This window comes from Aethalodelphis obliquidens, unplaced genomic scaffold (genome assembly GCF_003676395.1).
Source record: "Aethalodelphis obliquidens isolate GAN/ISIS:26980383/991018 unplaced genomic scaffold, ASM367639v1 scaffold52, whole genome shotgun sequence".
NCBI classification, from domain to species: domain Eukaryota; kingdom Metazoa; phylum Chordata; class Mammalia; order Artiodactyla; family Delphinidae; genus Aethalodelphis; species Aethalodelphis obliquidens.
The window spans coordinates 12,256,523-12,273,241 of NW_020837996.1; positions in this window are offsets into that span (position 1 = coordinate 12,256,523).

A 16,719-nucleotide genomic window follows, 5' to 3' on the forward strand; every position below is an offset into this window, starting at 1 on the left:
AATATTTTATGCTAGCAAGTTCTATAAGAATGGACTTGAGGACACGGGGAAGGGGAAGCTGGGATGAAGTGAGAGAGTGGCATGGACATATACACACTACCAAATGTAAAATAGATAGCTAGTGGGAAGCAGCCGCATAGCACAGGGAGATCAGCTTGGTGCTTTGTGACCACCTAGAGGGGTGGGATAGGGAGGGTGGGAGGAAGACGCAAGAGGGAGGTGATATGGGGATATATGTATATATATAGCTGATTCACTTTGTTATACAGCAGAAACTAAAACAACATTTTAAAGCGATTATACTCTAATAAAGATGTTAAAATAAAATTTAAAGAAAAAGTGTGGTCCCTGTTTAACCTAACCCCCAATATTTTCCTTTGTAATAGATTTGTTTCTTCTAATAGGAGGATGGTGTCTTCTGTTTCTGCCACACTTTAGGGTTGAAGTTTATGGCATCCAAGTAGCTCAGGCAAAAAGAAGAAAGGTGCTAGTTTCAGCTGCTGTTGAGTTTCTGCTTTGGCTGCTAAGAGGAGACGCTGCTCATGGAGGGAGGGTGACAAGGACGTTGAACACCCCACTACCGTGCTGGTTCTATTATTTGCACCTTCTCAGATATCCTATTTTTTTAAAATACATGGTATATTCATAATATATAATTTGTTACTAGTGAAAACATACAAATGGACAAATTACTATAAAAACCTTCAAGTCTTTTGAAATTAAAAAAATAATAAACCTGAGTCCCAGGTCCTGGCTTAAGAATCCCTTCTCCTGTTCCCCGGTTTCTGAACTCTATGTAGCTTCAGATAACAAGATTAAAGTTTAATAGGATGCAACGTTCCCCAAACGGGCTCCTGGAAAACTGAGAGGAAAGTAGCCTCACATATCAGGAAAGGGAACATTGCAAATATAGGAAGGCTAAGAATTGAATTCTGAAGATGGGGGAGAAATTCATGTTCCTGATTCTCTTGGTGGGGATAGCTGGCATCTACACCCAAGGCCTGTCTTCCCTTCCTGAGGAAGGGTTATTCTGAACTGCTGTTAGTTATTTACAATTTACAGGGCTGTACAATAGCTCTAATAGAAACAGAATCCGATAACACAGAAAGATTTGTTTCAGTTGAAGAATAGATGTTTTCCGTTGAAGAATAGATTTTTTCCCTATAGTCTTCTCCCTTATGATAGAAAAAGAAAAACCATAGAAAGATGTTTTTGTTTGGTCACAAAATAAGGCTACCAGCTGTATTGGGTTTAACCTGGTTATTTGCATAAGAGCAGAAAAAGCGCAGACTTACCATGTAGGCCTTCTTAAGCTTGCTATGCCGGATGTTTTTGTGAAGAACCTCATATTGGACTGTAAAATCCTTTAAAAGTTTTTTATTTTTTACTATTTGAAGCTAGGACACAAACTCAAGAAATTCTTTCTTCAGATTTCACCTATTTTATATATATATACATGCATATATATATAAAAATTATTTGGGCACATACCTCTCTTTTGGAGGACCCCAATGTCCAGTGTTACTGGCCTGCCTGGAAGTAACCTTGCTTACATCCTGTAAGCCAGATAGATACCAGACCACTTTTCCTGGGCAAGCTTTGTAAGAATTGGTTCCATAAAGCACCTTAAAGTGGCTGGGCAAACCCGATTATATGAGCATCGTTCTTAAGCAGGACATTCCAGACAAGTCTTTGGTTGCATAACCAACATTTTCAATTATATCCTGGGAAAAAAGAGGACAGATTTTTAAAGAACCTATGGAAATAACTATACTACCATGAAAAGTAAAGAGATGGCAATTAGAGTTTCTGAATTTCTGGGTGTCAGTGAAAATGTATCTTAATTTTAAAAGTTTCACTTCAGCCTACCAGTGCAGTCTATTAAAATATTAAATCATTAGGACTTACAGATAGCTCCAAATTAAAGGCTTTATATGTGTTTGTATGTATAATAGATAACACAGGATATATATTAAATTTCATATTTGTTAATATATATTAAAATGTCAACAATATTTTTTAAAACCCACCATCATCCCTCATCAATTCATTTAGTCCTATGTAATTAATTCTTGTTGCAATGGATTTGGGTTAGCAGTCTCATGAATTCCATCACTTTTTAACTGCAGAGTTCTGGAAATTCTTATTCAGCATCCTTGTATGGTGTTAATGTTGTCTACAGGATGCCATCAGAAGCCTGTACTCAAAAGTCTATTCTTCCAAGTTCAAAATACCTGGAACAGTCCTTTTTCACAGAACTCTGGGACAGTCCTTTGAGTACAACAGGAACTCTAGCTTATAGCTACAGAACATTCAGAGAAGGATTGAAGTAAAACATACTCTATCTGTAGATGACAAAGATTTTAAATGGCTGGGGTTAGTTTATTACTGATAATTTTCAAAAGTGAAAAGTCTGATGACAGTTCATAACAAGAATAATATATGACAAGGAAATTAGACTGATGCTGTGGCATGTGGGGGGAAAAAAAAACAGATAATCAGGTCAGTCCAAAATAAGTTTTAGACAAAATGTCTTCTAAGCTTAATGATTAAGGATATTTTCAAAGGATTCAAGGAACATTACATCTGTTATAAAAATGAATACACAATTTTTATAAAGAAATATCTTGATACATAACATAATAATTCCAAAAGTTTAAAATATATATGTATACTATATATCAAGTCTTTAGTAAGAATATATCAACACCATATAGCATATAGAGACTATTAAGAAGTTCATTGTATCTGAAGTCTTAATATTGATATTAAACAACAAAACAACAACAGAACTCAACGTTGTTAAAATCGATGTTTATGGTTAACTGAAAATCACTAGAAGATGCTAGAACCAAATTAAAGAAATGAGCTTACAGCCATATAAACATTTTAAATAATAACTTATGACTGCTAACACCATACTGTTTGCCTAATGTCATCAGGCAAGCCACCACCAGGACTCTGCTACATAGAGGAAAATGTGACAGAACTATTTCTTACTATGTTTTTTCAGTGTTTCTTAGGTTGAAACCTATTATAAAAAGCAAGGACATTGACTAATATCTGGAGATGTCTTATGAAACATGCCATCTCTATAATAGTTATATTGATAACATTTTAACTATATAAATTTAACCTATGGAAGACTGAGCAGCTTTCCCATTTGACGGTGCTTTCGAAGAGACTCATAAATAGTAATAAATCAAAAACACTATTTTTAGAGCTTCTCTTTTCATAAGAAGAAAAAATAAATCTGCTATTTTATAGGGTACCTCTATAGGAAATCTCAAAGATATTTTTAGGTGTAAAAGATAGCCTGAAAATTGTACTTTATTTTACATTTAAGATTTGAATTTAGGAAACTAAAATCAAATTTTTTAGGTGATTTGGAAATTTAATTTAGAACCGTAAGTGCCTGAGAAATTGTAATTGGCTACCCATTTGAAAATAATAATAAAAAAATAAACATATACAGTAATGTGATTGTAAATAATCTTAGGTCCTTCAAAATTGAGGAACCTTTATTTTTCTTAAACAAAAGACAATAAAATCAATATAAATCAAAGAAAATTATTCCAATGCGATACAGAATCTGTGCTATCATGTCAGATTGCAAAGAAAAGGAAAATAACTTTTCATACTGCTGGTTAAGGCAATAAACAGCAAACCAAGGAGGCAAGCCCATAAAAGTTGAGCAAGTTTCCTAAGATTTTAACACATAGATTTTCAGACTCATGTAGTACAGTAAGGCAAATAAAATTAATTTCCCAGTCTTGTCTGTTATTATGCTCTTTTGTATTCTGGAACAAACTTTAACTTAGGGCAGATCTCAGGGTGTGTGTGAGCTCAGAACTAACTTTATAATATCACTAATCTTATTAGTATCAGTAATTTATCATTGCTATCTTCAAATCAATAAATAAGCATTTAGTGAACTTCTTAGTTTCAATTTTCAGTACTAATTGGTAAATATCATTAATTATAACCCACCTACACATAAAAAGAAGAATTCTTTGGGATTCTCAGTAAGTTTGAAAAAGGTAAAGAGATTTAGAGGGCAACAACAAAAAATTCTGAACCCAGTTTAGGATTACTTTGTTCAGGGGAAGAGATGAAGTGGATAATTAAGAATGTCTTGTCATACACTTTTATTTTAGAAGGCTTGCAGAGCTAATAAATACATGTAACACAACTTTCTCTATCTACTAACAACTGTATACAACTTCTTAAAATGGCAGAGATGGCAAAATAGCAAAAGAATCAAATATTCAGTAGCAGACTCAAAGATGCCTCTGTATAGTATATAAAAATAAGCAAAAGCGTATAAACAAAATTATACTTAGAGATCACCCTTTTAGTATTCTGTTCTTACTTAGACATGATCTAGGCATCTAATGAATATCCATTCACTTAATATCAGTTCCAGGTTTAAGTCACCTAAAGATCTTGGAAGTTTTATTCAAGGTGACATACCATAAAAACAATTGCTGTTGAAATAAAGTTTTTTGAATAATGATTTAATTCAGCAAAACACAGATTTACACCTTTCAGTATCTTCAACATTAATTTGGTGTTATTTTAGCTTATTTGATCTGAAAATCTTTATAAATTTAGAAAAGCATACCTCAGTAGAATGTTTAAAAGTTTGTATCACATTTAACACTGATAACTCAGAGAAGACATAGCTGTTTTATTATACCAAAATTGTTAACTAATCGCATATGCCAAAGATTTACCTAAATTATATGAATTCGGACTCTTTAAATGTTTTTAAAAAATATTTCCTTAATCTAGCATATTTAAAGCATTAGAAATCAAACTTCCTTATTTTCTTGGGAGTTTAGAAATATTTATATATGTCCTTATTAACCTCTACAAGCCAATTGGTAACAATGCTCTTGTTACTAAAAAGACTTTGTAATGTAATATATTCCTACCATCTAGCAGTAAATGGAATACCTATATTCAATATTTTTATATATAAAATAGAAAGTGTTAAATACCCACAAAATAAGAGACAAAAGCTTTTCTGAATCACTGACATACAGGCATAGAAACAGAGATAAAGAGAGCTTACATCTTTAAATCTAAAATGTCAGCTGTGGGTCAATAGTAAAGACTGGAATACAAAAACTCACTGGTCCAGCTATTAAAGAGCTGTTCTCTTCCTGATGGGCATGAAATTCTCAATCGGTTTGAGCTCAAAACTGACATCTCAGTGGAAGACCTCCAAAGTTGTTAAAAGTGATTTTCAAAAAAAGAGTAAAATTGTGACTGTCATACAAATGTAAAATGAACACACGTTAAAGATTTTATTTCACTCATAGTAAAGGAACCAGACATATGTTATAGCCTATTTAAAGGTGAATTCAAAAGAACAGAAACACTTATAGATCAGGAATATTAAAATAAATGAGCAAATGGACACAATATTATTTTTTCCCCAGGTGTGGGGTACAGGTAGGGAGAATAGGGGGTTGGTCTCTCCACTCTAAACAACTCATTTGCATGTCTATAGACAAGATTTATTTTATATTTTGTATTGTTATCAGTGATCCATAACTTATAGAGTCATAAAATAACTCCTATAGAATCAGAATCAGGAAATGTTGAAGAGTATGCTACAATATATGTATAGTTTTCCACTGAAGCACAATTTTTTTCCTACAACATATTCAAGTAGTACTCAGGTCCCTCTGGCTTGGGCTAGATCTCTGAATCTCTCACTCATCACAAGACAGTCTATGTGTTAAGGGTTTTGGGAAAGGAGACCCTTTTTCCCCTGAAAATAATTGCTTTTTTTTTAACATTTTTAAAGATAGTAGCCAGAATCTTTAGATTCAGAGCTGGGTGATCTTTGGATGAGGTTATGCTTTTGGAAGGTATTGGTATGTGGTACAGGGGTGGCTTAGGTAAAGCATTAAAAAAGGGGAGGCACAGCTTAAGGATCTTTACTAGCTGTGGGAAGAAACTTTAAACTGGACCTTTTTCTGTGGAGTCTCTGTCCAGTGCCTGGCTTTATGACTTTTATCGCAAGGGAAAGGAAACACCCAGACATCAATGTTGGAAATATGTAGCTTGAGGAAATTACTGATGTACAGTAACAAAGAAAAATTGAGACATAATGAGGAAAATGTTATGAGTAGAGTGAGTGAGGAGTTACGAACAAGAATAAGGAGGGGAAATTTCGCTCAACCAGCTGGTTGGAAGGAGCGGGAATGTCCTCATCTTCCCTAATCAATTCTCTCAACTTGGTTCTTCATGAGGTTGATGTAGGCATGATGGGTTCCCTCCAGAGATACCATAGGTGAGCTCTGCACTTTTTGCTGAAGGTACTGTGATTATGGGGCTTGCCTAGGATCCTACTCATCCCTTTGAAGCGAAAGCTATCAAAGGCACCAAATGCTATTTCATCTTCATCCAGATCACCTATTGAAGGCCCTACCGTAGTGGTTGCAGACAAAGAAGAATTTAAGAGGGTGGAAACCACCAAAGAAAGGGGCAGAGTTGGTGAAGGGGTCCTCATAAATAGTGTGGTAAAGAAAGACCCTGAAGCCTCCTGGCATACCATTGCCAGTCTTCACGCCTAGAGGGTTGGACAAGTTAGGGGCAGTGTGGCTCATGTTGACTTCATTGCAGTATTTTTACCCTACCCTAGCACCTGAGTGTTTGGCTTAGAAAAGTAACGTTGGTTCTAATAACTAAGTATTTGCTTAGTTCTTGTCCCCAAAGTCTTCCTTGTAGTTTAGTTTAAGTAACTTTACTGCTTGTCTTCTGCTCCAAATCTCCTGAACTGTATACCTGTTTTGTCCCATCTGTAATTCCTTTACAAATTCTGGAGTTCTATTTCTAAATAATAACCATAATGATTGGTTCACAACCATCTGTTTCCAGACTTTTCTAATGTGTTGAGTTAGCAAGTGCTGGTACTGGGATTCCAGAGTCTGCATTCTTAAATACAACAATCTGACTATGATATTTCAATCTCCATGCTGTCTACTCTGCAGATAAAAGAGGAGAGAAAACTAGCACAGAATGAGCATCTGTTCTGTAGTTACTATAAGGTTTGATAAAACTTCCTCTAGTTACTGGTATACCTTATGACAGTTGACATTTCCATTTTAAAATACAAATTATTGTGAATCAACTTATGTGAGAAACTCTATAACTTTCAATAATTAAAGTATACTGATTTTGCCTCCAGACAGAAGTGATGTATGCTTTTGTCTAAGTCAGTGAAAATATTGTTTTAGTCACTATGTCAGATGATTATTAATAAGAATAATCACCTAACCAAAATAGATTGGCTATAAATATGAAGCATCAAAAAATTCTATGCAAACACCTTTCTGGATTCCACTCCTAAGTTGTCACAGCGCTGCTTTGCTTCCAAATTGCCATCCACAAATTTTACTTAATATATTAAATCATTAGTTAATTAGTTAATCAGTTAACTGGTCACTAACTTCTAATGTGAATAAAAGTTGTACTTTTATTCTGTGAGAAAGGTAAGAGAATAGCCAGTTACTATACTGATAAGTTACCTTTCTAAGTATTAGTGATGAATCACAAGATGTTTCAGTTGTTAAAAGTAGAAATGAAGGGTTGGATGTATTTTTCCATTGGAAATGAACACTGAAATTTGATATAACTCACATCAATAATATGTACACATTTTTACACCTGTCTCTGTCAAAATTAATCGTATATAAGATTATTATTGTTGAATTAGGGCTGAAAAAATGAGGTGGGAATAGTCGTAAGGGTTTGGAGTGAGCTTTCTTAGATTACAACTCAGAATAATAGTGTCGTCCAAAGTTTCAGGATACAGAGGTAGGCCAGTATCACAGCACAGGAAAAATTAAGAATTCTATCATTGACTGTTCAGCACTATCTCAACCACACATGAAACCTAAGATTTCAAATAGCAGGATTCAGGGGAGGATTGAAAGCTCTTTCCCAAGGGAAGCCTGGTCATAGAAAGAGCCCCGTGGAGGCAGCCTGAGACGCTGACATTGGATCATGGATAAGTTCACTAGTGGTGGAGAGGCAGTCCAGGCAAAGGGCACCTCAGGGGCAAGAGCAGTGACACAGGAATTAAGGCCGCATGGTCTGCAGCATCCAGGAAGCCAGTCGTGCCAAACTGAGGTCAACTTTGCTTAATATATAGAAGTGAGAAGATTACTGCTTTGGGACAGCAAGCATTGGTTTGGGTTCCTGCTCTGTCTCTTTGGGCCAGTGATCTACCTAATTGAGCTTCAGTCTCTTCATTTGTAAAATGAAGATATTGATTGTATGATCCACAAAATGTTGTTTTCAGATTCTATTCAAACATAATCCCCAATTATTTTTCGTACAAAATGTTAATTATAGGGAGAAGAAACAAGCCAGTAGAATTCAGAATGAATTAGAACATATAACCTACTAAAGGTCACGTAAAACAAGGGATTTATCTTAGGATGTCTACTAGTTTTTCTTGCTTCAAGATTCCTACATTACCTATCTTAGTAATTCTTTTATTTCTTCATATATACAATTATAAACATGGCTTAATCTTCAGTTCCTTAAAGTCTCAACTGAAAACTACCTACGTCTCAATGACCTTCCTTGGTTGACCACCTCCTATTAAACAGGGCATCCAACTCTTAGCCTCCTCATTAAGATTTATTTTACTTTATAGTATATGACACCAACTAAAAATTTATGTGTTTGGTTATTGTTCCTCTTATCCCACTAAAATATTAACTCCCTCAGGGGAAAGACTTTCCCTGTTATTTTTCACTGTCACATCCCTTTTGCTTAGTTACTGCCAAATAATAGGGTATTCAAGAAATACTTATTAGTCTCCATGGGTTTGAGAAATCAAATGTTATCATATGGTCCACTTTAGAATAATTGACGTGAACATTCAAAATATGTTTTAATTAATTGAAATGTGCATAGATAAGCTATTTATCCAGTACTAATGGAGACAGCTTCCTCCAAGAAGTATCCTTAAAAATAAATATTTTTTGTGAAAAAGAAAGTTATCACATTTATGAAATTATATACAAGGATTTTATCAGTCCTTTCTTGAAATTCCCTCATTATTTATATAGAAACATCCTTATCAACCTACTCATCATGTCATTTTTAAACAACAAAAATTATGTTCTTAAACATAAAACCAATTTCACCTTTCCTTAAAGGTAAATATTAATAACAAACATGTATTGGAGACTAAATTATTAAGCTTTTTGGTGTTCTCCAGTTTTTGCACAAGATAAATTAACTTCTTTTCTCTGTGGAATATTGCTGCCTAGAGTTAGGCATGCTCCTTTCTTTTCCAAGATGGTAAGTATAAATAATGTGCTCTGGCTATACATTTCTCCACTCCCCAATGTTTGTTTGACTTCTACAACTTAATGCGCTTCTCTGCAGTATTTCTAAGTGTAATTTGAAATCAAACTCTTCAGTTTTATTACTTTTCATACAGAATGAATAATTTTTATATTGATGGCATTTCTTTCTTTCTTTTCCTTCCTTCCTTCTTTCTTCCCTCCATTCCTTCCTTCCTCATTTCTCATGTTGAGTTGGAAGCAAATGAAAAGCAGATTGCAGATATATATAGATATAAATACATAAATGATGTGAAAACCTTTTGGTAAGAAAGAAAAACAAAAAACAGGAGACAATACAGTGTTCCTGGAAACAGAATTGATCAAGGTAGACAAATATGGATAAGCACTAAGTTTGTGAGAGTGATTGTCCCTGGAGGGAGAGGAAGGGTAATAAGATGACAAGAAGTGCAAACAGGATGTGTATCTCATCTTTAATAATTTATTTTAGATAAACAGGTAAGGAGAGAGGGGGTTGGAGAGGGAGAGAGATAGGGAGATATATGTGAAACAAATGTGAGAAAATATGTACAGTTGATAGTGGTTTCATGTATATTTTTTATTTCTATCCTTTGTACTTCTCTGCAATTTAAATGTCTTTTCTAAGTTAAAAATGGAAGTCATATTTTTATATTTATTGAGATGGAAAGATTAAAGAATAGAGAAAAAGATTTCAGTACTGAAAAATGACTTCTCGCCTTCCCAATCACCTTCTCCTCTCTATCAGTCACTTTGTATCTCCATTTTTTAAAAGTCCATGAAAAAAGAAAAAAAAAAAGTCCAGAAATATTTACCAAAGTATTAATAACATTATTAATGAAACCATGAAATAGTTTCTTTCCCCTATTGTAATTGTCCTCTATAAAATATTTTGGCCATAAAAATGAAAAAAAAAATAAAACTGCCAAAGAATATGAATGCCTTATAAAATTTGAATGCTACACTGCTATGTAGCAGTGTAGTTATTGGTAGGCTTTTATTACATAAGTATATCCTCTGATAACCAAATATTATGTACAGAAACCCTTGGATCTAAACAATGCTTTGATCCTTCCTCATGTGCATTGGTGTCAATTACAAAGAGGTTCCACTCTATTTGTTTTTGTCACATGCACCACAAGAAGTATGACCCATAATCAGGACTTACTGAAGGAAGAAAGATCAGAACTTTGTCCTCTCTTCTTTGAAGGAGTATATGCTTACTAGGTCTTCCGTTGCCTTGAAAATCTTTATACCCTGAAGTATGACCCATTACAGTGTCTGGGATGAGACCAACCAGATCAGCACTGTTCCTCTGTAAGGGATTTATTAATTAAACAAAGTCCCCTAGGTGCAGGGATTCAGTGAGGAATAGGATGTATGGTGGTCTTTTCCCTGAAGGATTTATATTAAATTGGACCGGAAGAGGGATGAATCCCTTAAATAGGTCAACAAATACATAAGAGTTTCAGATTGTGAAAGTAGCCATAAAGAAAACAGTAATAGGTTAGAGAATGATGGGATGTGGGTAAAAGATAATTCAGGTTTTAATTAGGTTGTTTCTTTAGGTAGTTCGGTCAGAGAAAAAGTTTCTGAGGAGGTGACATTTGAAATTAGAACAGCATGTTAATTAAGAGAGAGTACGCTAACACATATATATGGAATCTAAAAAAAAAAAAGGTTCTGAAGAACCTAGGGGTAGGACAGGAATAAAGACACAAGCGTAGAGAATGGACTTGAGGACATGGGGAGGGGAAAGGGGAAGGTGAGACGAAGTGAGAGAGTGGCATGGACATATATACACTACCAAACGTAAAATAGATAGCTAGTGGGAAGCAGCTGCATAGCACAGGGAGATCGGCTAGGTGCTCTGTGACCACCTAGAGGGGTGGGATAGGGAGAGTGGGAGGAAGACGCAAGAGGGAGGGTATATGGGGATATATGTATATATGTAGCCGATTCACTTTGTTATAAAGCAGAAACTAACACACCATTATAAAACAATTATACTTCAGTAAAGATGTTACAAAAAAAAATATATATATATATGTTGGTGTAAATGAAAACTCATGCTTTCCCATTTTAATATCCCAAAGATAACTTTGCACATTTATTTTAATAAATCATATTCTGTAACTTGCTTTCTTTATTCAGCAATAAATCATGAGTACCTTTCCATGTTAAAAAAAAAAGAGAGAGTAGAATATTACAGGCAAAGAACATAGCCAAGTGTAAACACCTCACCTGAGCATCAAGCATGGAGATTTTTTTTTTTTGCGGTACGCGGGCCTCTCACTGTTGCGGCCTCTCCCGTTGCGGAGCACAGGCTCCGGACGCGCAGGCTCAGCGGCCACGGCTTATGGGCCCAGCCGCTCCGCGGCATGTGGGATCTTCCCGGACCGGGGCACGAACCTGTGTCCCCTGCATCGGCAGGTGGACTCTCAACCATTGTGCCACCAGGGAAGCCCAAGCATGGAGATTTTGAAGAAGAGAAAGAAGGCCAGTATGGATGGGTGTAATGAAGGAGCTGCAGTGGTAACTGATGGGAAATGAGTTCAGTAGGACTGGAACTGATCATTGGGGCCCTTTAGGGTGTTTGGGTTTCATTCTGAAAGTAATGTGAGGTCTCTGATATATGAAGGACATCTGATTTATGTTTTTGAAAAGATGACTCTGGGTGCTGTGTGAAGAATGGATTTGGAGTGGGTAGGAGGGTGATATAAGCAGAATTAGATAAAAATGACAGAAATAATCTTTATGAGATAGATTGCACTGCACACTCTCATTTCTCTAGTGTAATCAGGAAAACATCTCAAGTTAATTGAAATTATTGACTGGTTGAGAACTTTAATATATTTTAAATGAGTTATTTCTCTTTTACTAAAAAAATTTTGAAAATGAAATTTTATATAGCATTGTAATTAAGTTTTATTGGGTCGAAAGTTACCTTAAAATCTGGTCTTGAAGTTGAATTTCCTGTACAAAGCAGTGAAAAAATTCAGAGTGAAGTGGAAAAATGTCAGTTTTCTGAATGTGAATGGAATTATTATGTTTAAAAAGATCAGTGAGGCATTGCTATTTGAGCGGAGGAATATTTTGAAAAAATGTGATTTCTGTTTAGTAGGTGTGTGAATTGGAGTAGCTTATTATATCTTTTTTGCTTCTCACTGTAAATGAAAAAGTCAGACAAAGAAAACACTGTGCTTTCCAGTTTATGAAAAATACCTAGAAAACAATAAGCATGTCTGTTTGTGTTATATAAGTGCTTATAATGTGTCAGGTCCTGAACTAGGTATATAAGCATGACTTCACCAAATTCTTAGAACAATCCTATGAAAAAATATTGTTTCTCTGCATTAGGAGTGGAAACCTGAAACTTATTGAGTCAAATTAATTTGCTTAAATTCACATAGTTTATGAATGATGGACATAGCTTTATCCTAGGCAGAAAAAAAAAATTACTATTAAAAGAAAACTTTAAAACAAACTAATTATCAATAATTATAAGCAATTCAATATTTGCCTTAGAATTCATGTCTTTTGATCAGAATTGTATAATTCCAGTAGTCTCTTTTGCTAGTCTGAAGGAAAATAGAGATCAGTTTGGTGTATCTAAAAAAGTAAAGAGCTAAAAAAAAGACTGATGACTAAAAAAGAAAAGAAAGGCAGAAAGAACAATTGGAAAAAATAGACATAAAAAGACTATAGATATATAAAAGACTAGGTTTTATTCCAAGTGTTTCTGCAAATATTCTACAGTTGCACTGCCCAATTTGGTAACCACCAAATACATGTGACTACTGAACACTTAAAATGTAGCTATTCCAAATTACTTGTGCTGGAAGTGTAAAACACACTGGATTTTAAATACTTAGTTTCCAAAAAAGTAAATATCTTATTAATAGTTTATAGTGATTACATATTGAAATGATATTGTTATATATTGTGCTAGATAAAACATTATTAAATTTAATTTTACCTGTTTTTTATATATTATTTAATGTGGCTACTAGAAATGTAAAATAACATATGTTGCTCACATTTGTGGCTAACATTATATTTCTGTAGGATAGCACTGGTCTAGAGAATTTACTGTGTTCCATTCAGAGTCTGAGAGTCTGGTAATATCAATAGAAAAAATGATTTTCTCTTATCTTTTCAAAGAGGAGATATTTACTAGGTGAGCTTAAGAAAAAAGTGCTTAAAAAGTTCCAGGGGATTGATTTTCATTTCCTTCATTTCCCATGACACTAAGTAAATTTTATTTTATTTTATTTTTTGAATTTTATTTTATTTATTTTTTTTATACAGCAGGTTCTTATTAGTTATCTATTTTATACATATTAGTGTATATATTGTCAGTCCCAATCTTCCAATTCATCCCATCCACCAACACCCCTGCTTTCCTTCCTTGGTGTCCATACATTTGTTCTCTACATCTGTGTCTCTGTTTCTGCCTTGCAAACTGGTTCATCTGTACCATTTTTCTAGATTCCACGTATATGCGTTAATATGCGATATTTGTTTTTCTCTTTCTGACTTACTTCACTCTGTATGACAGTCTCTAGGTCCATCCACATCTCTACAAATGACCCAATTTCCTTCCTTTTTGTGGCTGAGTAATATGTATGTTGTATGTATGTACCACATCTTCTTTATCCATTTGTCTGTCAGTGGTCATTTAGGTTGCTTCCATGACCTGGCTATTGTAAATAGTGCTGCAATGAACATTGGGGTGCATATGTCTATTTTTTTTTAACATCTTTATTGGAGTATAATTGCTTTACAATGTTGTGTTAGTTTCTTCTGTATAGCAAAGTGAATCATCTATATGTATACATATATCCCGATATCCCCTCACTGTTGCATCTCCCTCGCACCCTCCCTATCCCACCCCTCTAGGTGGTCACAAAGCACTGAGCTGATCTCCCTGTGCTATGTGGCTGCTTCCCACTAGCTAGCTGTCTGTTTTACATTTGGTAGTGTATATATGTAAATGCTACTCTCTCACTTCGTCCCAGCTTCCCCTTCCCCTTCCCCGTGTTCTCAAGTCCATTCTCTATGTCTGCCTCTTTATTCCTGTCCTGTCCCTAGGTTCATCAGAACCTTTTTTTTTTATTCCATATATATGTGTTAGCGTACAGTATTTGTTTTTCTCTTTCTGACTTACTTCACTCTGTATGACAGACTCTGTATGAGTCCATCCACCTCACTATAAATAACTCAATTTCATTTCTTTTTTATGGCTGAGTAGTACTCCATTGTATATATGTGCCACATCATTTTTATCCATTCATCTGTCGATGCACACTTAGGTTGCTTCCATGTCCTGGCTATTGTAAATAATGCTGCATTGAACATTGTGGTACATGCTTCTTTTTAAAGTATGGTTTTCTCAGGGTATATGCCCAATAGTGGGATTGCTGGGTCATATGGTAATTCAATTTTTAGTTCTTTAAGGAACCTCCATACTGTTCTCCATAGTAGCTGTATCAATTTACATTCCCACCAACAGTGCAAGAGAGTTCCCTTTTCTCCATGCCCTCTCCAGCATTTGTTTTTTGTAGATTTTCTGATGATGCCCATTCTAATTGGTGTGAGGTGATACCTCATTGTAGTTTTGATTTGCATTTCTCTAATAATTAGTGATGTTGAGCAGCTTTTCATGTGATTCTTGCCATCTGTATGTCTTCTTTGGAGAAATGTCTATTTAGGTCTCTGCCCATTTTTGGATTGGGTTGTTTGTTTTTTAATATTGAGCTGTATGAGCTGTTTATATATTTTGGGGATTAATCCTTTGTCCATTGATTTATTTGCAAATATTTTCTCCCATTCTGAAAGTTGTCTTTTCATCTTGTTTATAGTTTCCTTTGCTGTGCAAAGGCTTTTAAGTTTTACTAGGTCCCATTTGTTCACTTTCCCATGAAACTAAATAAATTGTATTTTAGTAATATCATGAGGCAAAAATGATTTTTATAAAGGTGAATCTTTATGGTATTTAAAGGTGAATGGGTATCCATCCATTTTCACTTCAAGGTCAAAGATCACTCGTGAAAGAGAAAACGTAATTGCTTAGGTTGGAAGAGTTCTTGAGCTTAAGAGCTTAAAAAACTCATTTTGCTGAGAAGTATAGAACTGAGACCTTGAAACACTAAGAAAAAAAACTGAGGGGTTGCCTTTCTCACAACATTGCCAAATTAGAAAATTGATCTTGTTTCTCTTAGGAATTGTATGGAAACTTGGTCAAATAGGGCTCCTTCTAAGTGGTATCTCTATTACCTAACACATTATTTTTTATTCACTGATCAAATCTATATATTGGCGTCAACACCTTTCTTGGTGAACCCATACTTTGGAGAGAAAAAATTTTAGTTTATGTCTCTGCTTCAGGAAATTAATGTTGTATCTCCAGCAGTGAGGATTACTGAGTTTCAGTAACATTAGAATCTGGTAGTACTTATTCACCATGCCTCATTTCATCTTCAGATCAGTTCAGAGTAGGTTTGCCTTGGAGAAAAATATGTGGAGTCTTTAGGAGTGACAAATATGCTGTTGAGGGATATTAATCAGATGCAATTTAAAAGACATTTGTGTCTGGTCTTAAAGTCTTTGGTCTGGAACAAATGGCAGTCAGAATCACTCAGTCTGAAGTGTTGGAAAATGATAAGGAGTTTGTGTGAGTGACCAGACAGCTGTTGTATGTGAATCTCTTGTGCATCTGTCATTTAAAAGGGGGGCATACTTTTAATTTCTGTTAAATTCACACTTGTATACAGTTTACATTTCAAAGGTGAATTTTTAATCAATGAGAATAAAACACCTTGGCAGCATTTAGACAATTCCAAAACCTTGAAGAATCATATATTTTTTTCACTTCTCAGTTGTTTACTACACAGTTTTGGATCTTTAGTCTGTTTTTGGCAAAATAAATCTCAGAAATAAAAAAGATCATTATAGAACTAGCCATTCCAACTCCTTCAGATTTTCAGATCATCTGAAAGTTTTATCAAATATTAAACATGAAATAAAAGTTATCCTCTAGGAACTTTGTAGGAGTGGGTAGTTTCAAGATATTTTACTGGTAAAAAGAAGATAGTTGAGGAGTTGGATACAGATTCAGACACACATTTTGTATGTTTTCAGAATTTTTCAGTTCAAAACTCTGTTATTAGAACATATTCTAGCTTATAAAGTATAAGGTAAGATATTTTATTCATTATAAATATGTAGAATATTTAAAAGAAAAGATAAAGAGAATAGCTGTGCAATTTGGGGGTTAGCAAAAGTTTTTTTTTAATTGGATAAAGGTGCTAAAAAGAAAAAAATAGAATACTGTAAATTTAGAAATTTTACTAATCAAGAA